This window comes from Oncorhynchus mykiss, chromosome 27 (assembly GCF_013265735.2).
Source record: "Oncorhynchus mykiss isolate Arlee chromosome 27, USDA_OmykA_1.1, whole genome shotgun sequence".
Lineage (NCBI taxonomy): Eukaryota > Metazoa > Chordata > Actinopteri > Salmoniformes > Salmonidae > Oncorhynchus > Oncorhynchus mykiss.
Window position 1 is genome coordinate 1,318,600 of NC_048591.1, and position 25,375 is coordinate 1,343,974.

At 42.0% G+C, this 25,375-nt stretch overlaps 1 pseudogene; it reads right to left on the reverse strand.

Annotated features, from left to right (window-relative positions):
- Window positions 1-2,376: 2,376 nt before the first annotated feature.
- LOC110507040 lies at window positions 2,377-24,807 on the reverse strand (annotated as a pseudogene).
- Between the last annotated feature and the right edge of the window lie 568 nt (window positions 24,808-25,375).

Genomic DNA, 25,375 nt, shown 5'->3' on the forward strand with positions numbered 1-25,375 from the left:
ACCTGTCCATGGGGTAGGTAGAGCGTATACACCTGCTACACTAGGGGTATGTGTGTGTGATGGTATCTGCACCTGTACGCTACTGTTATATCCCTCTAACCCTGACACACACATCCAATCACAGTCCTTATCTGGTCAACCTTTCAGAATTCATAAAGAAGCCATGAAGATGTCAGTACAGGGTGGGGACAGACGCGGTGACATCAGGGCCTTCCTGTTACCCCTGCCTGCCTGCATGCCCGTATGCCCAGGGACAGTTTTGTAACCACTGTACTGTACATGGAGCATCCTATGGAATAGATCATAGTAGCTGTAGCATGGCCACTTACTCACTGTGTTGTTTTAACTCTATCATCATGTCGCCATGTACAACGATAATGTTGGGAAGCCTCTGCCATGTTTTGATAACCCTGTATAACTGATGATCCGTGATAATAGTTATAGCTGCCTGTAGTAGTTCTCTCATTCTGTATATTGTGTTTGATGATCCATCAACGGCTGTGGGGAAATATCATTCCCTCTACCAGAGCGGACTGAGTTGTCCAGCAAAATTAAATATTTTTCTAAATTACTCTAGTCAACTCAAAAAACAACTAAAAAAGTATCCTTATTTATATCCTTGTGTAATACTAATGTGGTATAAATCATATTCTCGTCACCTCCTGTCAAATCCTTTCCCGTAATATATAATTGCCCATTTCTCTTACAATGACATTTCTGGGTTACTTTCCAGGCCCCTCGGCGGCCTAAATAATGCTCAGTGATTCGTTTGTGTTACTGTATACTTGTACACCAATTTACTGCCATTCAATCTGAGCCCCGATTAGGTCAATGTACGCTTTGCTCATGCTCTAATTGTATCTCTGGTCCTAAGACGTTGATGAAATCAATTTCCAGGACTCTTGAAAAAGTGCAAGCCTATTCAGGTGCAAGCCTAAACAATTCCCTTCAATGTGTGTGTAATTTGCTTCAATGGAATGAAATGAGCACCTTCACCGAAAGCAGACACTGAGAAAACAGACCCTCCCACCAGCACAATTTCCTCTACTCTCTCTTTCTGCACTTCAGCATTGTAAATGTGCTTCATAACACTGTATGTCATCATTGAACTTGCCCCAATCTATGATCCATATGGAATAAGATTTCAGCTTTTGTGCCGATTGATAATACAACCCTTGTTCAATACAACACATTCATTTCATAAGGAAATACACTATAATCACATAGCGACAAGGTCATGGTTTGTGTAGAATTCTATTGAGTTCTATTGAATTGCATATTCATTGAGACAGGAAATTGTTCTATGGCACATCAAAACCCAGTCTTAAAAAAACGTGCATTGGTAGAGTTGTATGGATTTCTGAACATATGGCATACATAAACCAAATTTAAGTACCATTTGTCATGGGCTCAAAGGACCACCAAAGAAGTAACATGGACAATAGATAGTATATTATGATAATCTAGACACCCCCACCCACCCACAACCAACACGCACACACAGATAAACTTATTGGAGACCAACCAACTCAGGCCAGTGAATGGTGAAAGGGTGACATCTAGTGACGTCTGCCATAGGTCTTCGATAAGTCAGTGAAGGGACCAAATGAGATACAGAACTGACAATCAATCACATAAACACCAGCCTTTTATATGTCACATCAAATGTTTCTCACTACATACCCATAAAATTCACTTTGCACATTTCTCCACTTCAAAAAAGAAGTTGTCTCCTCTGCTATTTCAATGCGATGTGTCCTTGGCATTTTGCCAGTAAGTTGTAAGTCAACTCTATTGCAGTTGTCCGTCTTCAGCCAGTGTTTTACAGTGCAAAGCCATGCCTGATATTGTTGCTGTTATTATTATCTAGGTTACACGCACAGTTGTCAGAATTCTGTGGTTGGCTAGGGGAAGGATTTGGTCATTCTGGTTGAGTCTCAGTACTCTTAGGGTTAAGTCCTGCTTGGGCCTTTGTGCTGCCTGGATGAAGTCCTGGTTTGGTCTCTGTGCTGATTTTATGAAGTCCTGGTTGGGTGTCTATGTTGTTTGGATAAAGTCCTGGTCCTCAGGTCTGTTACTGTTTGATACCGGATGAAGCTAACCAAGACTCCACGAGGCTCCCTAAAACTCACATATACACACACACACACTCTACAGTTCTTACCGCTTCTTAAACCTTCGACCTCTCCTCTACTTCGCACCACGCCATTGCCATCGCTGCTTGCAGCACCCTTCCCATCCTTCTGCCTCTGTAGCTCGGCAGCATCCTGCTGCTGGCGCTGAAGGAACAAAAAAGGTCGGCCAGGTCGGAGTGTGATGAGGTACTGTCGATGATCCTCCTCCCCAAGGCCAGTGGCCTCACAGGCAGGGCCAGGCTCAGGCGCTTCCAAAAGCAAGAGGTGGGCGGCTCCAACTCCATCGTCCCCTCCAGGTGATGGTGGTGGTGCTGCGGCGTAGCTGCTGGGCCTCAGTGCAGGAGGCCCGGCAGGAGACTACCGGGAGGGGGCTGTAAAGGACGGTGATGATGCAGGCGTGGCTGGTGAGCTGGATGTAGAAGCCCAGGTGACACTCCAGCAGGCTGATGCTCTTCTCTGTCAGATAGTCAGGGCTAAGGACCACCAGGAGCCATCAGCTTGACTGTATACACCTGAGGACAGCCTCCGACACATCTGGGGGAGAGACTCACCTTAGGAACCCAGCAGAACGGGACTATGACACTATTGGCAACAATAAATCAAAATCGCATTGTGGTATTTAAACACACAGACATGTATGTGAAAGATAATCATATTCCATATGCATATTATGACAAACTTTAATGAAAATGTGATGAAATGGAGAGATTTAAAAATTCTGATAAAACATTTGCATAATATTGAATAATTACACAAAATGATATAACATTTGTGGGACTCAAACGAGCATTTAACAGAATGCAAAACAAATGAATGGCTTGTCACTCACAAAAAGGAAACAAGACAGTGAAATAATGGAACAATGGTATGTATGTGTGTGCGTCTGTGTCACGTATATGCTATGCTATTCTGTATTCCAAGTGCGAGTTGTCTCCGCTATGTTATTATGCACGCTGTGTGTCTATAGCTACAGTGCCTTGCGAAAGTATTCGGCCCCCTTGAACTTTGCGACCTTTTGCCACATTTCAGGCTTCAAACATAAAGATATAAAACTGTATTTTTTTGTGAAGAATCAACAACAAGTGGGACACAATCATGAAGTGGAACAACATTTATTGGATATTTCAAACTTTTTTAACAAATCAAAAACTGAAAAATTGAGCGTGCAAAATTATTCAGCCCCTTTAAGTTAATACTTTGTAGCGCCACCTTTTGCTGCGATTACAGCTGTAAGTCGCTTGGGGTATGTCTCTATCAGTTTTGCACATCGAGAGACTGACATTTTTTCCCATTCCTCCTTGCAAAACAGCTCGAGCTCAGTGAGGTTGAATGGAGAGCATTTGTGAACAGCAGTTTTCAGTTCTTTCCACAGATTCTCGATTGGATTCAGGTCTGGACTTTGACTTGGCCATTCTAACACCTGGATATGTTTATTTTTGAACCATTCCATTGTAGATTTTGCTTTATGTTTTGGATCATTGTCTTGTTGGAAGACAAATCTCCGTCCCAGTCTCAGGTCTTTTGCAGACTCCATCAGGTTTTCTTCCAGAATGGTCCTGTATTTGGCTTCCTTCCATCTTCCCATCAATTTTAACCATCTTCCCTGTCCCTGCTGAAGAAAAGCAGGCCCAAACCATGATGCTGCCACCACCATGTTTGACAGTGAGGATGGTGTGTTCAGGGTGATGAGCTGTGTTGCTTTTACGCCAAACATAACGTTTTGCATTGTTGCCAAAAAGTTCCATTTTGGTTTCATCTGACCAGAGCACCTTCTTCCACATGTTTGGTGTGTCTCCCAGGTGGCTTGTGGCAAACTTTGAATGACACTTTTTATGGATATCTTTAAGAAATGGCTTTCTTCTTGCCACTCTTCCATAAAGGCCAGATTTGTGCAATATACGACTGATTGTTGTCCTATGGACAGAGTCTCCCACCTCAGCTGTAGATCTCTGCAGTTCATCCAGAGTGATCATGGGCCTCTTGGCTGCATCTCTGATCAGTCTTCTCCTTGTATGAGCTGAAAGTTTAGAGGGACGGCCAGGTCTTGGTAGATTTGCAGTGGTCTGATACTCCTTCCATTTCAATATTATCGCTTGCACAGTGCTCCTTGGGATGTTTAAAGCTTGGGAAATCTTTTTGTATCCAAATCCGGCTTTAAACTTCTTCACAACAGTATCTCGGACCTGCCTGGTGTGTTCCTTGTTCTTTATGATGCTCTCTGCGCTTTTAACAGACCTCTGAGACTATCACAGTGCAGGTGCATTTATACGGAGACTTGATTACACACAGGTGGATTGTATTTATCATCATTAGTCATTTAGGTCAACATTGGATCATTCAGAGATCCTCACTGAACTTCTGGAGAGAGTTTGCTGCACTGAAAGTAAAGGGGCTGAATAATTTTGCACGCCCAATTTTTCTGTTTTTGATTTGTTAAAAAAGTTTGAAATATCCAATAAATGTCGTTCCACTTCATGATTGTGTCCCACTCTTTGTTGATTCTTCACAAAAAAATACAGTTTTATATCTTTATGTTTGAAGCCTGAAATGTGGCAAAAGGTCGCAAAGTTCAAGGGGGCCGAATACTTTCGCAAGGCACTGTATATTCTGCAGTGGTATAGCGTTACTATCTTGGCTCTGTAGCGAGTCTTTTATCCTTCTGACAGGCAGCTCCACACGCAGTCGCTTCCAGAACCTTCCAGAATCCAGATCACTGGATTTGTCCCCTTTCCAATGTACCAGCGGGGATGACCCGTAGACGCCCACCCACCGCCATGCTGTCAAGCCCTGCCTTGAGCTCCAGCAGGGCCTGGGTCCCCTAGCGACCGTATCCTGGGCTGAGAACCACCAAGAGGCGGCGACTGCGGCCCACAAAGGTCAGCATCTCGTCTGTGATGGCTGGGAAGGGGGAGGGGATCACACTATTCTCACTCAGTCACACAGCGTGTTCGAGGGGGGCGGCCTGTGCAGAGCCTTTGTTCAGGCCAATCCTCCGAAACCTCTAATGGTAATAGCAAGTGTCATCGTTAGGTTCAGAGGAGGTTTCCTATGTGACCTGACCAGGGAAACTCCAGGCCCTAGTTGTGGGCTACTAGGGACTGGAGTTTTTCCTGGTCAGGTCATGTGGTCAGGAAAACCTCCTGTCTGTAATCATCTCCTTCACAATTCCTACACATTTCTACCCACTGGTGCATTGTTACATTCTATTTCCCTTTCTCTCATGCACTCCTCACCCCTGTTCCATACTGATATCAGTGCCTGAAGATAGACTATACCATTCTGTCTAAGCAGGGGGGGGGGGTTCTCCCATACTCCCTCCCTCCAGGAAGGCTGTCCCTGTCGAATATGCCGACAGTATAGCCCAGCTCATTCTCCAGGACCCTATGCAGTGTCAAGAGGACAAATTGCTCCTCCTCGCATACGAGATGTAGATGTCGTACTCCTTGTCAACTGAATGAGGGAGGAAGCGGAAACTCAGTAAGAATTTTAAAAAATATGTATTTCACAGATGTCATTAGTAGGGTCAAAAGTTACCTGACCAGGCAAAATTCTGGGTAACTAACTAAGGCCTGGAGTTTTTCCTGGTCAGGTTTAATAACTTGGAGCCAGACTTTCTTGGTCAGGTGGTCAGGAAAAACTCCTAAATCTAGTTGGTTATTCTTAGCTAGGGCTGTCTGTACAGAAGGTGTCCCACCTGTACATTGTTCGTCGGTTCCGAACCAAGAGCGATAGAGCAGCAGCAGCTCCAGCCAGAAGATGTGGTAGACCACGAACAGCATCAGCATCAGGAACAGAGTCACGCACAGGCCACAGCCCAGCTTCACCGATGGCAGGTACACTGAAAATACAATACAATAAAGATTTGGGTGCCTAGTGGGTACCATAGTCACCTGCAGCATGTATTCAGGGCACCATTTTCACAATGCAAAATAATTGTGCAAAGTGTGAAAAATAGCATAAACCTCATTTTTTATTTTACTTAGTAAGGCAGGGGATTCCCATTGAGACCAATCTCGCAGTATGATTTAACAATAGTTTAGTAAACTGAGCAATATATCTATAGTTGCTCTTTCTCGCGCACATTGCTGAAGAAAAGTTAAAATGTAATCAAATCAAATGTATTGGTCACATACACATGGTTAGCAGATGTTAATACGAGTGTATAGCAAAATGCTTGTGCTTCTAGTTCCGACTATGCAGTAATGTCTAACAAGTAATCTAACAAATTCATAACACCTTATACACACAAATGTAAAGGGATGAATAGAATATGTACATGTAAATATATGGATGAGCAATGGCGTGCGGCATAGGCAAGATGCAGTAGATGGTATAGAATACAGTATATACATATGAGATGAGTAATGTAAACATGATTAAAGTGCCGTTATTTAAGGTGACTAGTGATACCTTTATTAAGTCTATTTATTTAAGTGGCCAGAGATTTGAGTTTGTATGTTGGTAGCAGCCTCTATGTTAGTGATGGCTGTTTAAGAGTCTGATGGCCTTGAGATAGAATCTGTTTTTGTCCCTCGGGCCCAGCTTTGATGCACCTGTACTGACCTCGCCTTCTGGATGGCAGCAGGGTGAACAGGCAGTGGGTCGGGTGGTTGTTGTCCTTGATGATCTTTATGGCCTTCCTGTGACATTGGGTGGTATAGGTGTCCTGGAAGGCAGGTCGTTTGCCCCCGGTGATGCGCTGTGCAGACCGCACTACCCTCTGGAGAGCCTTGCGGTTAGGGTGGTGCAATTTCCTTACCAGGAGGTGATACAGCCCTACAGGATGCTCTCGATTGTGCATCTGTAAAGGTTTGTGAGTGTTTTAGATGACAAGCCAAATTTCTTCAGCCTCCTGAGGTTGAAGAGGCATTGTTGTGCCTTCAATACACTGTCTGTGTGGGTGGACCATTTCAGTTTGTCTGTGATGTGGAGGTGATATGATCCTTGACTAGTCTCTCAAAGCACTTCATTATGACAGAAGTGAGTGCAATGGGGCGATAGTCATTTAGTTCAATTACCGTAGCTTTCTTCGGAACAATGGTGGCCATCTTGAAGCATGTTGGGACAACAGACTGGGATAGGGATTGGTTGAATATGTCTGTAAACACACCAGCCAGCTGGTCTGCGCATGCTCTGAGGATGCCACGCTGCTAAGGATGCCGTCTGGTCCAGTAGCCTTGCAAGGGTTAACACGCTTAAATGTTTTACTCACGTTGACCACAGAGAAGGACAGCCCACAGGCTTTGGTAGCGGGCCGTGTCAGTGGCACTGTATTGTCCTCAAAGCGAGCAAAGAAGTTGTTCAATTTGTCTGGGAGCAACACGATATCCGCGACGGGGCTGGTTTTCTTTTTGTAATCAGTGATTGACTGTAGACCCTGCCACATACATCTCATGTTTGAGCCTTTTAATTGCAACTCTACATTGTCTCTATACTGACGCTTTGCTTTTTTGATTGCCTTGTGGAGGGAATAGCTGCACTGTTTGTATTCGGTCATGTTTCCAGTCACTTTGTCATGATTAATAACTTCTTATGGTATAGGGGACGGAGCACGGCAAATTCAAAAAAATTATATAAAAATCAAACTTTCATTAAATCACACATGTAAGATACTCAATTAAAGCTACACTCGTTGTGAATCCAGCCAACATGTCAGATTTTAAAAAGGCTTTTCGGCAAAAGCATAAGAAACAATTATCTGATGATAGCACAAACGAGCATTTAACAGAATGCAAAACAAATGAATGGCTTGTCACTCACAAAAAGGAAACAAGACAGTGAAATAATGGAACAATGGTATGTATGTGTGTGCGTCTGTGTCACGTATATGCTATGCTATTCTGTATTCCAAGTGCGAGTTGTCTCCGCTATGTTATTATGCACGCTGTGTGTCTATAGCTACAGTGCCTTGCGAAAGTATTCGGCCCCCTTGAACTTTGCGACCTTTTGCCACATTTCAGGCTTCAAACATAAAGATATAAAACTGTATTTTTTTGTGAAGAATCAACAACAAGTGGGACACAATCATGAAGTGGAACAACATTTATTGGATATTTCAAACTTTTTTAACAAATCAAAAACTGAAAAATTGAGCGTGCAAAATTATTCAGCCCCTTTAAGTTAATACTTTGTAGCGCCACCTTTTGCTGCGATTACAGCTGTAAGTCGCTTGGGGTATGTCTCTATCAGTTTTGCACATCGAGAGACTGACATTTTTTCCCATTCCTCCTTGCAAAACAGCTCGAGCTCAGTGAGGTTGAATGGAGAGCATTTGTGAACAGCAGTTTTCAGTTCTTTCCACAGATTCTCGATTGGATTCAGGTCTGGACTTTGACTTGGCCATTCTAACACCTGGATATGTTTATTTTTGAACCATTCCATTGTAGATTTTGCTTTATGTTTTGGATCATTGTCTTGTTGGAAGACAAATCTCCGTCCCAGTCTCAGGTCTTTTGCAGACTCCATCAGGTTTTCTTCCAGAATGGTCCTGTATTTGGCTTCCTTCCATCTTCCCATCAATTTTAACCATCTTCCCTGTCCCTGCTGAAGAAAAGCAGGCCCAAACCATGATGCTGCCACCACCATGTTTGACAGTGGGGATGGTGTGTTCAGCTGTGTTGCTTTTACGCCAAACATAACATTTTGCATTGTTGCCAAAAAGTTCAATCTTGGTTTCATCTGACCAGAGCACATTCTTCCACATGTTTGGTGTGTCTCCCAGGTGGCTTGTGGCAAACTTTAAACAACACTTTTTATGGATATCTTTAAGAAATGGCTTTCTTCTTGCCACTCTTCCATAAAGGCCAGATTTGTGCAATATACGACTGATTGTTGTCCTATGGACAGAGTCTCCCACCTCAGCTGTAGATCTCTGCAGTTCATCCAGAGTGATCATGGGCCTCTTGGCTGCATCTCTGATCAGTCTTCTCCTTGTATGAGCTGAAAGTTTAGAGGGACGGCCAGGTCTTGGTAGATTTGCAGTGGTCTGATACTCCTTCCATTTCAATATTATCGCTTGCACAGTGCTCCTTGGGATGTTTAAAGCTTGGGAAATCTTTTTGTATCCAAATCCGGCTTTAAACTTCTTCACAACAGTATCTCGGACCTGCCTGGTGTGTTCCTTGTTCTTCATGATGCTCTCTGCGCTTTTAACGGACCTCTGAGACTATCACAGTGCAGGTGCATTTATACGGAGACTTGATTACACACAGGTGGATTGTATTTATCATCATTAGTCATTTAGGTCAACATTGGATCATTCAGAGATCCTCACTGAACTTCTGGAGAGAGTTTGCGGCACTGAAAGTAAAGGGGCTGAATAATTTTGCACGCCCAATTTTTCTGTTTTTGATTTGTTAAAAAAGTTTGAAATATCCAATAAATGTCGTTCCACTTCATGATTGTGTCCCACTTGTTGTTGATTCTTCACAAAAAAATACAGTTTTATATCTTTATGTTTGAAGCCTGAAATGTGGCAAAAGGTCGCAAAGTTCAAGGGGGCCGAATACTTTCGCAAGGCACTGTATATTCTGCAGTGGTATAGCGTTACTATCTTGGCTCTGTAGCGAGTCTTTTATCCTTCTGACAGGCAGCTCCACACGCAGTCGCTTCCAGAACCTTCCAGAATCCAGATCACTGGATTTGTCCCCTTTCCAATGTACCAGCGGGGATGACCCGTAGACGCCCACCCACCGCCATGCTGTCAAGCCCTGCCTTGAGCTCCAGCAGGGCCTGGGTCCCCTAGCGACCGTATCCTGGGCTGAGAACCACCAAGAGGCGGCGACTGCGGCCCACAAAGGTCAGCATCTCGTCTGTGATGGCTGGGAAGGGGGAGGGGATCACACTATTCTCACTCAGTCACACAGCGTGTTCGAGGGGGGCGGCCTGTGCAGAGCCTTTGTTCAGGCCAATCCTCCGAAACCTCTAATGGTAATAGCAAGTGTCATCGTTAGGGCCAGAGGAGGTTTCCTATGTGACCTGACCAGGGAAACTCCAGGCCCTAGTTGTGGGCTACTAGGGACTGGAGTTTTTCCTGGTCAGGTCATGTGGTCAGGAAAACCTCCTGTCTGTAATCATCTCCTTCACAATTCCTACACATTTCTACCCACTGGTGCATTGTTACATTCTATTTCCCTTTCTCTCATGCACTCCTCACCCCTGTTCCATACTGATATCAGTGCCTGAAGATAGACTATACCATTCTGTCTAAGCAGGGGGGGGGGGTTCTCCCATACTCCCTCCCTCCAGGAAGGCTGTCCCTGTCGAATATGCCGACAGTATAGCCCAGCTCATTCTCCAGGACCCTATGCAGTGTCAAGAGGACAAATTGCTCCTCCTCGCATACGAGATGTAGATGTCGTACTCCTTGTCGACTGAATGAGGGAGGAAGCGGAAACTCAGTAAGAATTTTAAAAAATATGTATTTCACAGATGTCATTAGTAGGGTCAAAAGTTTCCTGACCACTGGACCTGACCAGGCAAAATTCTGGGTAACTAACTAAGGCCTGGAGTTTTTCCTGGTCAGGTTTAATAACTTGGAGCCAGACTTTCTTGGTCAGGTGGTCAGGAAAAACTCCTAAATCTAGTTGGTTATTCTTAGCTAGGGCTGTCTGTACAGAAGGTGTCCCACCTGTACATTGTTCGTCGGTTCCGAACCAAGAGCGATAGAGCAGCAGCAGCTCCAGCCAGAAGATGTGGTAGACCACGAACAGCATCAGCATCAGGAACAGAGTCACGCACAGGCCACAGCCCAGCTTCACCGATGGCAGGTACACTGAAAATACAATACAATAAAGATTTGGGTGCCTAGTGGGTACCATAGTCACCTGCAGCATGTATTCAGGGCACCATTTTCACAATGCAAAATAATTGTGCAAAGTGTGAAAAATAGCATAAACCTCATTTTTTATTTTACTTAGTAAGGCAGGGGATTCCCATTGAGACCAATCTCGCAGTATGATTTAACAATAGTTTAGTAAACTGAGCAATATATCTATAGTTGCTCTTTCTCGCGCACATTGCTGAAGAAAAGTTAAAATGTAATCAAATCAAATGTATTGGTCACATACACATGGTTAGCAGATGTTAATACGAGTGTATAGCAAAATGCTTGTGCTTCTAGTTCCGACTATGCAGTAATGTCTAACAAGTAATCTAACAAATTCATAACACCTTATACACACAAATGTAAAGGGATGAATAGAATATGTACATGTAAATATATGGATGAGCAATGGCGTGCGGCATAGGCAAGATGCAGTAGATGGTATAGAATACAGTATATACATATGAGATGAGTAATGTAAACATGATTAAAGTGCCGTTATTTAAGGTGACTAGTGATACCTTTATTAAGTCTATTTATTTAAGTGGCCAGAGATTTGAGTTTGTATGTTGGTAGCAGCCTCTATGTTAGTGATGGCTGTTTAAGAGTCTGATGGCCTTGAGATAGAATCTGTTTTTGTCCCTCGGGCCCAGCTTTGATGCACCTGTACTGACCTCGCCTTCTGGATGGCAGCAGGGTGAACAGGCAGTGGGTCGGGTGGTTGTTGTCCTTGATGATCTTTATGGCCTTCCTGTGACATTGGGTGGTATAGGTGTCCTGGAAGGCAGGTCGTTTGCCCCCGGTGATGCGCTGTGCAGACCGCACTACCCTCTGGAGAGCCTTGCGGTTAGGGTGGTGCAATTTCCTTACCAGGAGGTGATACAGCCCTACAGGATGCTCTCGATTGTGCATCTGTAAAGGTTTGTGAGTGTTTTAGATGACAAGCCAAATTTCTTCAGCCTCCTGAGGTTGAAGAGGCATTGTTGTGCCTTCAATACACTGTCTGTGTGGGTGGACCATTTCAGTTTGTCCGTGATGTGGAGGTGATATGATCCTTGACTAGTCTCTCAAAGCACTTCATTATGACAGAAGTGAGTGCAATGGGGCGATAGTCATTTAGTTCAATTACCGTAGCTTTCTTCGGAACAATGGTGGCCATCTTGAAGCATGTTGGGACAACAGACTGGGATAGGGATTGGTTGAATATGTCTGTAAACACACCAGCCAGCTGGTCTGCGCATGCTCTGAGGATGCCACGCTGCTAAGGATGCCGTCTGGTCCAGTAGCCTTGCAAGGGTTAACACGCTTAAATGTTTTACTCACGTTGACCACAGAGAAGGACAGCCCACAGGCTTTGGTAGCGGGCCGTGTCAGTGGCACTGTATTGTCCTCAAAGCGAGCAAAGAAGTTGTTCAATTTGTCTGGGAGCAACACGATATCCGCGACGGGGCTGGTTTTCTTTTTGTAATCAGTGATTGACTGTAGACCCTGCCACATACATCTCATGTTTGAGCCTTTTAATTGCAACTCTACATTGTCTCTATACTGACGCTTTGCTTTTTTGATTGCCTTGTGGAGGGAATAGCTGCACTGTTTGTATTCGGTCATGTTTCCAGTCACTTTGTCATGATTAATAACTTCTTATGGTATAGGGGACGCAGCACGGCAAATTCAAAAAAATTATATAAAAATCAAACTTTCATTAAATCACACATGTAAGATACTCAATTAAAGCTACACTCGTTGTGAATCCAGCCAACATGTCAGATTTTAAAAAGGCTTTTCGGCAAAAGCATAAGAAACAATTATCTGATGATAGCACAACAGTAAACAAAGAGGGAAGCATATTTCAACCCTGCAGGCGCTACACAAAACGCAGAAATAAAATATAAAACACGCCTTACCTTTGACGAGCTTCTTTTGTTGGCACTCCAATATGTCCCATAACCATCACAATTGGTCCTTTTGTTCGATTAATTCCGTCCATATATCCAAAATGTCAATTTATTTGGCGCGTTTGATCCAGAAAAAAAACTGCTTCCCAAATGCGCAACGTCACTACAAAATATTTCAAAAGTTGCCTATAAACTTTGCCAAAATATTTCAAACTACTTTTGTAATACAACTTTAGGTATTTTTAAACGTTTAATATTAGATCAAATTGAAGACGGGTCTCTGTGTTCAATACAGGAACACAACAAACCAAGCTACTTTTCACGTCTTGCGCAACTCTCAACAGTGTTAAGCAGTTCCTAGATGGCCTACTTCTTCATTGCACAAATGAATAACCTCAACCAAATTCCAAAGACTGGTGACATCCAGTGGTAGCGGTAGGAACTGTAAACCAGTTCCTAAGAAATCGTTTGCCAACGAGAACTCACTGAACAGACAGAGACCTAAAAAAATAAAAAATCTGAATGGTTAGTCCTCTGGGTTTTGCCTGCTACATAAGTTCTGTTATACTCACAGACATGATTCAAACAAACAGTTTTAGAAACTTCAGAGTGTTTTCTATCCAATTTGACTAATAATATGCATATCTTATATTCCTGGCATGAGTAGCAGGAAGTTGAAATTGGGCACAAAATGTATCCAAAAGTGAAAATGCTGCCCCCTATACCTTAAGTTAAAAGCGGTGGTTCACACTTTCAGTTTTGTGCGAATGCTGCCATCAATCCACGGTTTCTGGTTAGGGAAGGTTTTAATAGTTCCAGCGGTTACGACATGTCCGATGCACATGCTAATAAACTCGCTCGCATATACATCAGTGTTGTTGTCTGAGGCTATCCAGGAGCATATCCCAGTCCACGTGATCGAAGCAGTCTTGAAGCGTGGATTCCGATTGGTCAGACCAGAGTTGAATTGACCTGAGCACGGGCGTTTCCTGTTTTTGTTTCTGTCTATAGGCTGGGAGCTACAAAATGGATTCATGGTCAGACTTGCCGAAGGCAGGGCACGGGAGGGCTTTGTATGCATCGCGGAAGTTCGAGTAGCAATGATCCAGAATTCTGCCACCTCGTGTCGCGCATTCGATATGCTGATAGAATTTAGGGAGTACTGATTTTAGGTTAGCTTTGTTAAAATCCCCAGCTACAATAAATGCAGCCTCAGGATGTATGGTTTCCAGTTTACATAGAGTCCAGTGAAGTTCTTTCAGGGACAATGAGGTATCTGCTTGGGGGTGATTTACACGGCTGTGACTATAATCAAAGAGAATTTTCTTGGAAGACAATGCGGTCGGCATTTGATTGTAAGGAATTCTAGGTCAGGTGAACAAAAGGACTTGAGTTCCTGTATGTTGTTGTGATTACACCATGAGTCGTTAATCATAAGGCATACACCCCGCCCTTCTTCTTATCAGAGAGATGTTTGAGAGATATTTGTTTCTGTCGGCGCGATGGGTGAAGAAACCGGGTGACTGTACCGACTCTGACAAGTATCCCGAGTGAGCCATGTTTCCGTGAAACAGAGAATGTTGCAATCTCTGATGTCTCTCTGGAAGGCAACTTGTGCCCTAATTTCATCCACCTTGTTATCTAGAAATTGGACATTGGCGAGTAATATGCTAAGAAGCGGTGGATGGTGTGCTCGCCTTTTGAGTTTCACTAGTAGGCCTCTCCGTCTGCCCCTCCTGCGGTGACCGCGTTGTTTTGGGTCGGCCTCTGGGATAAGATCGCATGTCCAGGGTGGAGGTCCAAACAAAGGATCCGCTTCGGGAAATACGTATTCCTGGTCATAATGTTGGTAAGTTGTCATCACTTTTATATCCAATAGTTCTTCCCGGCTGTATGTAATAACACTTGAGATTTTCTGGACTAACAATGTAAGAAATAGCACATAAAAAAACTGCATAGTTTTCTAAGGACCCGAAGCGAGGAGACCATCTCTGTTGGCGCCATCATTTTATCTGTCTTATCATAATCGCACTGATTATGAGGTTTATTGTAATTTTTGCACTTTGAATAATTTATTTTGCACTATAAAAATGTAACCCTCAGTCTGTGGTTGCCTGGTATCAAATATCACCCCTCCTACCTGTATGTCTCATCCTGCTCTCCCTTTCTGTTATGACTGCTTATCCCAACAAAATACATCAAATAGGAAAGGTCTGTGTAATATAGCCAACCTTTCTAGGCTAGAGGATAGGTGTTTTCTCTGGAAATAATGATAATATACTTTGTATGTTAAAACCTCTCTGGGAGGTCGCCAACAGCCAGTGAAAGTACAGGGCGCCAAATTCAAAACAAAATTCCTCAAGCATACAAGTATTTTACACCATTTTAAAGATACAATTCTTGTTAATCCAGACAGTGTCTGAGTTCAAAAAGGCTTTACAGCGAAAGCACCACAAATTATTATGTTAGGTCACCACCAACTCTCAGAAAAACACAGTCAGTTTTCCAGCCAAAGAGAGGAGTCACAAAAAGCACAATGAGATAAAATGAATCACTAACCTTTGATGATCTTCATCAGATTACACTCACAGGACTTCATGTTACACAATACATGCAAGTTTTGTTCGATAAAGTGCATATTTATGTCAAAAAAATCTCATTTTACATTGGCGCGTTACGTTCAGTAGTTCTAAAACATGCAGTGATTTTGCAGAGAGCCACATCAATTTACAGAAATACTCATCATAAATGTTGATGAAAATACAAGTGTTATACATGGAATTAGAGACATACTACTCCTTAATGCAACCGCTGTGTCAATTTTTTTTTAAACGGTACGGAAAAAGCAAACCATGCAATAATCTGAGTACAGCGTTCAGACATCAAAGCAGCCAAAAAGATATCCGCCATACTGTGTAGTCAAAATTAGTCAGAAATAGCATTATAAATATTCACTTACCTTTGATGATCTTAATCAGAATGCACTCCCAGGAATCCCAGTTCCACAATAAATGTTTGATTTGTTCGATAAAGTTCATAATTTATGTCCAAATAGCTTCTTTTGTTAGGGCGTTTGGTAACAAATCCAAACACGCGTTCAGGTCCAGTCAAACGTCGGACGAGAAGTTCAAAAAGTTCCGTTACAGCCCATAGAAACTTGTCAAACTAAGTATAGAATCAATCTTTAGGATGTTATTATAAATGTTCAATAATGTTCCAACTGGAGAATTCCATTGTCTGTAGAAAAGCAATGATACGAGAGCTGACCCTCTCGTGACCGCGCGTCAGAGCCTGTGGCACTCTGCCAGACACCTGGCTCAATCCCCTCTCATTCGGCCACCCTTCACAGTAGAAGCCTGAAACAACGTTCTAAAGACTGTTGACATCTAGTGGAAGCCTTAGGAAGTGCATTACGACTCCATTTACACTGTATATTTGAATGGCAAAGAGTTGAAAAACTACAAACCTCAGATTTCCCACTTCCTGGTTGGATTTTTCTCAGGTTTTCACCTGCCATATGAGTTCTGTTGTACTCACAGACATCATTCAAACAGTTTTAGAAACGTCATAGTGTTTCCTATCCAATACTACTAAATAATGTTGGGGAATAATCAGAATTAGTTGGTAACATAGGTAAGATGTTTTATATTCATCATATGTTTGTAAGTTATTTCTCATCAGAATGTGTTTGTATAATACTGTGGCGGGGTTGCAGTATCTGTTCTATGTCAAGACTAAGTTACTTGGGCCGGAGAGAGGGGAGAGGTCAAGCGTGTATCTCTTCGCTCCACAATGTCTGTGTGCCAGTCAATGTGTCTCTGTGATCTTGTCAAGATAGGATGGATTTGATATATGCCTGTTGATATGAGGATTGGTTTATGGTTCTGAGTTTGAGAAAATAACATAGTTTAGGAGACAAAGCTGAACGATAAATTATGCCGATGCTGTCTGGCTATGTGTGTCTTTGCTATAAAGGATCTCAGTTGCAATGTGTAAGGGACTCTCAGAGAATTCATTGATAGACACTGAATTGATCTGAGAGTCACAGGGTTGTGATAGAGCTCATATAATTAAAGATGGACTTTGTGATAACTAACTCTGACTTGTGTCTGGTTTGCTCTCATTATTTGGTAAATAGAGGAAATTTCCACGACAATAATAATATGCATATATTAGCATCTGGGACAGCGTAGCAGGCAGTTTACTCTGGGCACCTTATTCATCCAAGCTACTCAACACTGCCCCCCTGTCACCAAGAAGTTAATTCTTTAGAGTCTAAGATGTTGGGGGAAGCGTGGGGTGCTAAGATGACATGTGGAATTGTTTAAAGAAGGTCATACTATGGATCATTTAGCTATTTGATTTTGAATTTTAGAACCCCTCTTGGTATAAAAAAAAAGATGTAAAAAAAAATGATTTGATAAAATATTGATTTGGGCCTTTACTACAAAAGCCCATAGAAACACATTGAATAACACATTTAGAAATGGCAAAAAAGAACAATAAATCATAAGAAACAAGGTTTGAAGTGTCTGTCCTAAACCTAGGAGAAATAAAACTAACTCAGGAAATATATAAATATATATATATATTTTTACACATATTTAATTAACCCCTTTTTTGGGTAGGCACAAAACTACTTTCATACATCCATTCGTTTTTTTTTTTTAGCGGTACCAGTTACCTTCAGACGAGTCTTGTGACACTTGTGGGGGTCTTAGAGAAAAACGGAGACGACCAACGTGTTTGTGAGAATCTCCCCTTTCCACAGTGGGGGGTCTTATTTGTTTAGTGTTTTGGACGCTACCAAACAGAAGTTGGCACATCGACAGTACCGACTATAGACTTTTTTTGTTATGCAACTTAGATTGATGCACCGGTGCGTCAATCGACTATAGGGATTTAAGCACCTTTCAAACAAGTCATTGCAGCCCAATGTGCTTCACAAGTTATTGCTTGAAATAATAAAATATAGTCGTATACTAAAGAATGTAGCATGTAAAAATAAAACAAAAAATGCCAAGTGAAAGAACAGAGCAAGATATAAAACAATGGTATAAAAATACTAATAAAGGAAACAATAAAGATAATTTATCAAATGTGAAAAGCAATAAAACTGAGAATAAAAGGAAAATTAGTTCAAAATCAAGATTAGAATACTTTTATATTTAAATCATGTTACAGTAAACAGTTCAAATTTGATCTCTGCTGCTTACCCTCTGCAGAGGTGATTGAAATAAATATTTCACAACTATTTCCATTGAGAGTTTTTTAAATTCTACCATGGTAACAATCACACAACAGTCCACAAGATAAACCACAGAGCGCTAGATACACACTAATTTCCCATACTGACTAATACACAAATTATCAACAAATGTCATATTGTGTCATGCTATGCTCTGTGGTGTGCCGACTCATTCCTCACCCTCCTCTTCTAGCACTGCCCTGCGGGTGGCCACGCCTCGGTGGTTGCATCCGGAGCAGTTGTATTCTCTGGTTAGGTCCAATAAATTGGAGTGACAGAAGAATGAGAGGAGAGGATAGAAACAAACAAAAATAACAATATAGAAGAGTAGAGAAGAATAGAGATGAGAAGAGACAGTAACAGAAGAGAAGAGTCAAGAAAAGACAAAAGAGGATGAGACTTACCTAGAAGTGTTTGAGATGCGGCGATCAGCTAGCTGCTCTACAGTCTTCCCATCAATGGTCCACCAGGTCTTCCTAGGTCCTTCTAGGTAGGGCAACAACACTGTGCATGTGAGATTCACCTCTGACCCTGCAACAGTCACCATGGCGATCAATGTCTACTGTGCTACTGTGTCCCCATGACAATATCACCCCATCGCTACAGCCATGACTACAGCTTTGTCACATGAACATTTTTATAATATAAAAAAAAAGGAATAGTAACAACTCACCAAAAAAATAGAAGTAAAACTCTGAAATGGTAGTGATTTTACTCGAGTTTCCAATGACGTCCTGTAAAATGTTCTACAGTATGTAGTTATTTAATTACATCCATTTAATGTGGAACTGTCACTTTGGTCTGCACCCTGTGATGGAAATATTAGTATTGGCACAATCAAAGAACAGCTAAACTTGTACAACACTCTACACTAACTGGTGCACAACTATAACCTCTAACAATGCACACTGTGAAATATGTTAATGAGGCCCAGAAGTCACAATCCCATGCACCCACATGTGGTCAATAGATTGGAAATGTACGGTATTATGTGGTAATATTACTCTAACACCTGAAATACAGATATTTCCTCACCCATGATAATTGTCCCACAATGCAGTGTAATATTTTGTCAAACATTTACAGTGTTAAGTCAAATCAAAGTATCCAACTTTCTGTTATCACATATGCATCTCCCCAAACGGACTCAATAATCATCGCCCATCTCAACTTTAAAATTAATGACAGCCAACACATAAGATATGTTAAGCAAACTCAGTTAACTTCAAAGTTCTAAAACTGATCTCAAATCAGTTACTAAATAGTTGGAGATGGTGAATCTCATATTGGCCTCCTCCAACCGTGCAACAGTCATTAAGGCGATCAATACTGCTGCATTACCATGAGAACAATGTCTACTGTGCTGGATATTGTTCTCATGACAATATCACCGCTACAGCCATAATTACAACGTTGTCACATGAGCAATGTGTATAATATGAAAAAAAGAATAGCCACAACTCTGATGTTGATGATTCAATGTGTCAATGTTTTTTTCTATATTTATTCAGACAACTGTCACAACCATAGGCTTAGTATTCATTCTAATTCTATGATCAGAACAGTGAGTAGTGGGATTAGTGGGGAAGTGATGGTCTAATTTTCAACTGAATTGTATGACTTGTTATGGGGAAAGGGTTGAATTTGAGTTGAGTAAATTGGACTTGATACATCTTGATATGCACTGAGTGTGCAAAACATTTAGAACCACTTCCTACTGAGTTGCTCCCCATTTTGCCCTCAGCTTAAATTTGCTGGGGAATGGATCCTACAAGGTGTCAAAAGCATTCCACAAGGATGCTGGCCCATGTTGACTCCAATGCTTCCCACAGTTGTGTCAAGTTGGCTGGATGTCCTTTGGGTAGTGGATCACTCTTGATACACATTGGAAACTGTTGAGCATGAAAAACCCAGTAGCGTTGCAGTTCTTGACACACTCAAACCGGTGCGTCTTGCACCTACTACAATAACACGTTCAAAGGCACTTAAATATTTTGTCTTTCTCACTCAACCTCTTAATGGCACACATACACAATCCATGTCTCAATTGTCTCAAGCATAAAAAATCATAGCCTTCACCTGGATTCACCTGGTAAGTCTATGTCATGGAAAGAGCAGGTGTTCCTAATGTTTTGTACGCTCAGTGTATATCTTGATCAATATATAATATATTGATATGCTGATGTATCTGATAGTCCTTCTCTACCTACCATGTTTGACAGGATAGAGTTGCTCCTTGGCAGGGTTGAGTATAATGGTATTTTTGGGTAAACCACTGGAAGCTGAGAGAAACAAAGCAGAAAATACACTCAATTTGTCAAAAGTTTGACTTAGTTATCCATCAAACCTAACTACAGGAAATACTCAAACATACATATCACAAAAGGATGTAACGTGCAAGGTTCATAGTCTCAAAACATTCATATAGTTGTAAAAAAAGGCCTTACACACTGCGGTTACATTGACCCCTCTGGTGAAGTTGATGGCTCTTCCTTTGGTCTCGTAAGTGACCACACAGTGGTACAGTCCTTGGTAGTGCTCCATTACATTACATTGATGACCAGCTTGTCTCTTTTGGGCACACGATCAATGTTCCCGAAGGCGTTTACACTCCTGCTTCCTGGTACCACAGTTACCACCAGTTCTCGCAGCATGAGCATGAAGAGAAAATAAAAACACAGATGAAATGAGTTACACAGGCTGATGGAACTGAGCACCATTTAAGTAAGTCACTCGAAGGGTATAAAGCCCTGTGGTAATGTAGCCTCTAATCTACATTACCTCTTTCTGAACAGGTCCTGAGTTTGGCTATGTCTTGTTCCTTCAGCAAAATAAGGTTACATTCATAAAGTGGTGTATAATTAAGTGATATTGCCCAAGAAGCTGGTGTTTGGAGGATATATTGGCATGGGTGTTGTTAGGCCCGAGACAAATATATGCTCCAAACACCGGCTTCGAGGGCTGATGGGGTCTAATCGGGCCCACGGCTGGTTTTAGTTTTAAAAAATTATAATAATTATTAGTAATAAAAAATTGGAAGGGGGGAACAAACTCAATATACTTTAAAACAACTTAAACCAAATTTAAACTGTAGAAATTATACCCGACCTACATTCATACAGTTTGACTGTATCCAGCTCGCTAATAATCACCGAAATGAAAGCTAGACAGTCAGGGAGCGTCGCAAAATTCAAAAAATTATGGATAGAGAACAATTTTGACGGCAAGGAAATATAACAATTATTCATTGCGGCCCTCCGGATCTAGTTGAAACCCGAATGAGTTTGACAGCCCTGGCATTGTAGGTATTGTTCAATACATCAGAGCTTGTCGAACAGTCAGACTATTTGGATTTCATACAACCATGAGATCATAAGATATGATCAGCAAACTCAAAAAAGGTTGATTTAACTTAGAAAGTTCTAAACCTTTACAAAAAGTTACTAAAAAATTGGAGAGGCCTCAAATGTTGTAATCAGTCAAACTTTGTAAATCAGTCTTGAATTGGCACATGGGAATTAATTTAGAAAATAAAGGAACTTACTGTAATTTACTATCCGGTATCTTAGCTGAACATTTGTTGTTCATTTTACAGCTAACAAATGTAATAATTTGCTAGACCAGAATGCATTGTAGTCTACAGTATTATATTGTAAACTGGTGTAGCAGCACATTACTGTATGATTTACTGTAAAAATAAAAATACAGAAATCCATTACAGTGCTGGTTTTCTGGTTGAGAAGACATAATATATCCAGACTAAAATTAACGTTTTGTTACAAGCAGGTCAAGACAACATTTTCATGATTTGATCAAGGCGTGATGTTTTGTGGTCAATTAAGGCCAGGCACCACACTCTAATGGTGTTTTTTCCCCCTTAATCATATCACAATAAACTTTTACCAGTTGAATGTAGACAGAAATAGAATACTTTTTTGTATACATTTTTCCTGAAATATTGTATTAAAAGACTAGGCATAATACTGCCCCCTTTGGATGAATTGCGTGCCCATAGTAAACTGAAAGGAATTATGTCCAAAATGGCTAATATATGCGTATAATTATTATTATTGGATAGAAAACACTCTAAAGCTTCTAAAACCGTTTGAATTATGTCTGTAAGTATAGCAGAACTCACAGGGCAGGCAATCTCCCAAACTAGTTTTGGAATACTGAAAGTTGGGGCAACTTTGACGTCATCGCCCCCACCCTTCCCAACCAGCTATGGATCTGGAGACACTTTCTATGTCTTCCACTAGATGTCCTCATTCAGTAGAGCATTTAATTGTGCAAATCCCGCGAGTTTTGACCCTTTGGGAGGCGAAAGAGTGGGTGTCACGAGAAAATACATGTGCGTTAGGGCGCGCTTTGGGCACAGAGCTTCCTTTGTTCCAGCTCGCCTGAGAAGAAGTGTGATTGTCCGGTTGAATTGAGAATTGTTTTGTACGTTTATAACATCCTAAAGCTTGATTCTGCACTTAGTTTGACCAGTTTAGTCGACATATAATATGTAATTTTGAAGTTTTGATGCGCAACTGTTCAGGACCAGAAGTCATTTTGGATGCATTTCAGCTGAAAATGGTAGCAGATGCTAATACAAAGACACACGACTTGAAACCAAACGATGTATTGGGTAAGTATGACTCCTTCCACTACATTCTGATCGAAGACCATCAAAGGTAAGGGAATATTTATGTTGTAATTTTGTATTTCTGTTGACTCCAACATAGCGGAGGAATATTGCTTACGTCTGAGCGCCGCCTCAGATTATTGCCTAGTGAGCGATTTCTGTAACGTTAAAAATAAATGTAACACAGCGGTTGCATTAAGAAGCAGTGTATCTTTTTAAAGTACACGAGGTGGTCTCATTAAATATGCACATATTTGCAAATCCTGCAAATACATTTCTCTGGACACAATTTAGATTGTGAAACACCAAACACCTATTTAGACTCAAACACTATCTCTTCAAAGTATGTTATTATAGTCCAGTTTGTTACATTCTCTATGAAAAGGGGCTTTTAAATTATGTATAACACTAAATAGTGAGCTTTGACATATATTATGTCCATTTTAAAGTGGTTAAAATTTGTGACATTTTGTTGACACTCGTATGATAAACTAAAGAAAATATAAATGTATCAAGATTTTTATGTTAACTTTTTGAAAATACTAATAGACCAAAATACCAACAAATCTAACAAAAAATGGAGATGGAAAAAATTAATTTTAGCCTGCGGTGCCTCGCAAAATTATAACCTAAAACTTCCTTGTACAACCTAGTATACAATCTGACAACAATGTTTTCCCCCCACCAGTACTTTTTAATAAGGAACCTATTTTGAAAATTGCATCAAGTAATACACCTTCTTAGCTGCTATTGGTACTATGCACTGCATCAAAGTGATACTACTAGCCTTTATCTCATATTGTAAGTGAAATTAGTTGTACACAGACAGATTGAGGATGACCTTACATGGTACCAGGTGACAGAGTGGCTAGCATTAGGGAGCATGATGTCCTCCAGGTCAGGGCAGGTTAGGGTACTGCTCTCCTGTAGGGGCGCGATTACAAGGGTGGAAGGCACGGCAGCCTTCACCTCACAGTTAGGGTCTTGCTCTCCTGTAGGGGCGCGATTACAAGGGTGGAAGGCACGGCAGCCTTCACCTCACAGTTAGGGTCCTGCTCTCCTGTAGGGGCGCGATTACTAGGGTGGAAGGCACGGCAGCCTTCACCTCACAGTTAGGGTCCTGGCCATGTGGCACCACCTCCAAACGCACAGCAATCTTGGCAAACAATGTCTTGTTTCTGAGAGGGGAAAGTGTACACACACACACACACACACCATGCTAAATCAGACAAACTTTGACTGTAATCTTTCCAAAAAAATATATATTGTAGGTCAGGAAGTTTTGGGCTCAGGATATGTGTCACGGCTCTCGTCGTAATGAGGATCAGACCAAAGCGCAGGGTGGTAAGTGTTCATGATTTTATTTGGTCACAAAAACATTCAAACAAAATAAACAAGAGGGAAAACCGAAACAGTTCTGTAAGGTGCACAAACTATACAGAAAACAACTACCCACAAAACACAGGTGGGAAAATGGCTGCCTAAGTATGATTCCATATCAGAGACAAGGATAGACAGCTGCCTCTGATTGGGAACCACACTTGGCCAAAAACAAAGAAATAGAAATAAAGAAACTAGAATGCCCACCCTAGTCACACCCTGGCCTAACCAAAATAGAGAATAAAAACCTCTCTATGGCCAGGGCGTGACAATATGGCAAACTTCCTGAGCGTCCCACAGATAATGATGATGGGTTCAAAACATTTAAAGAACGTCTAACTTTTTATACAAACATCTGCTCATAGACAGGTTCTTGGTTGCATGGGTCAAAACTCCTGGCCCTACCGAGCCCATTCTCCATCCTACCTCAGCATGCAGATGTACTGGCTGGTGTCCTGCGTGGTGGTTGACTGCAGCCACAGACTCTCCCTCTCCTTGCTGAGCCTCTGGTCGGGGTGGTGGAAGTCGATGGGTTGTTCCAGGTCCTGACCTGCAGCCACGTGGTACCACACCAGGTTGAGGCCTGCTGCCTGGGCCGAGCTATAGTTGTAGACAGTGGGGTGGGAGAAGAGAGGGCAGGGCAGCCAGCCTTTCTCCCCCTCCATCACCCACACCGCTCCATCGCCTGACTCCATCGCCTGACTCGCCCCAGTCGTAGCACTGGAACTCTAAGAGAGGGATTACTCTCTCTCTCTCGCGCTCCCTCTCAGATTCACACAGAGAGAATATTACTCTTCCTATTAAATGCACCCTATGGAACATCACAAATGAATCCCTTCTGGAGCCATCCATTTCCAACAACACCTCCTCCATACTGACACTTAACACAGGACCCCCCCAAGGTTGTGTCCTCAGCCATCTGTTGTACTCCCTGTTCACCCACAACTGTGTGGCTTTGCAAGACACCAACTCCATCATCCATCGGGATCATCAAAGACAACAACCACCCAAGCCACTGCCTGTTCACCCTGCTATCACCACGCTATCATCCGCTATCATCCAGAAGGCGAGGTCAGTACAGGTGCATCAAAGCTGGGACCTAGAGACTGAAAAACAGCTTCTATCTCAAGGCCATCAGACTGTTAAACAGCCACCACTAACATTGAGTGGCTGCTGCCAACACACAGACTCAACTCCAGCCACTTTAATAATGGGAATTGATGGGAATTGATGTAAAATATATCACTAGCCACTTTAAACAAT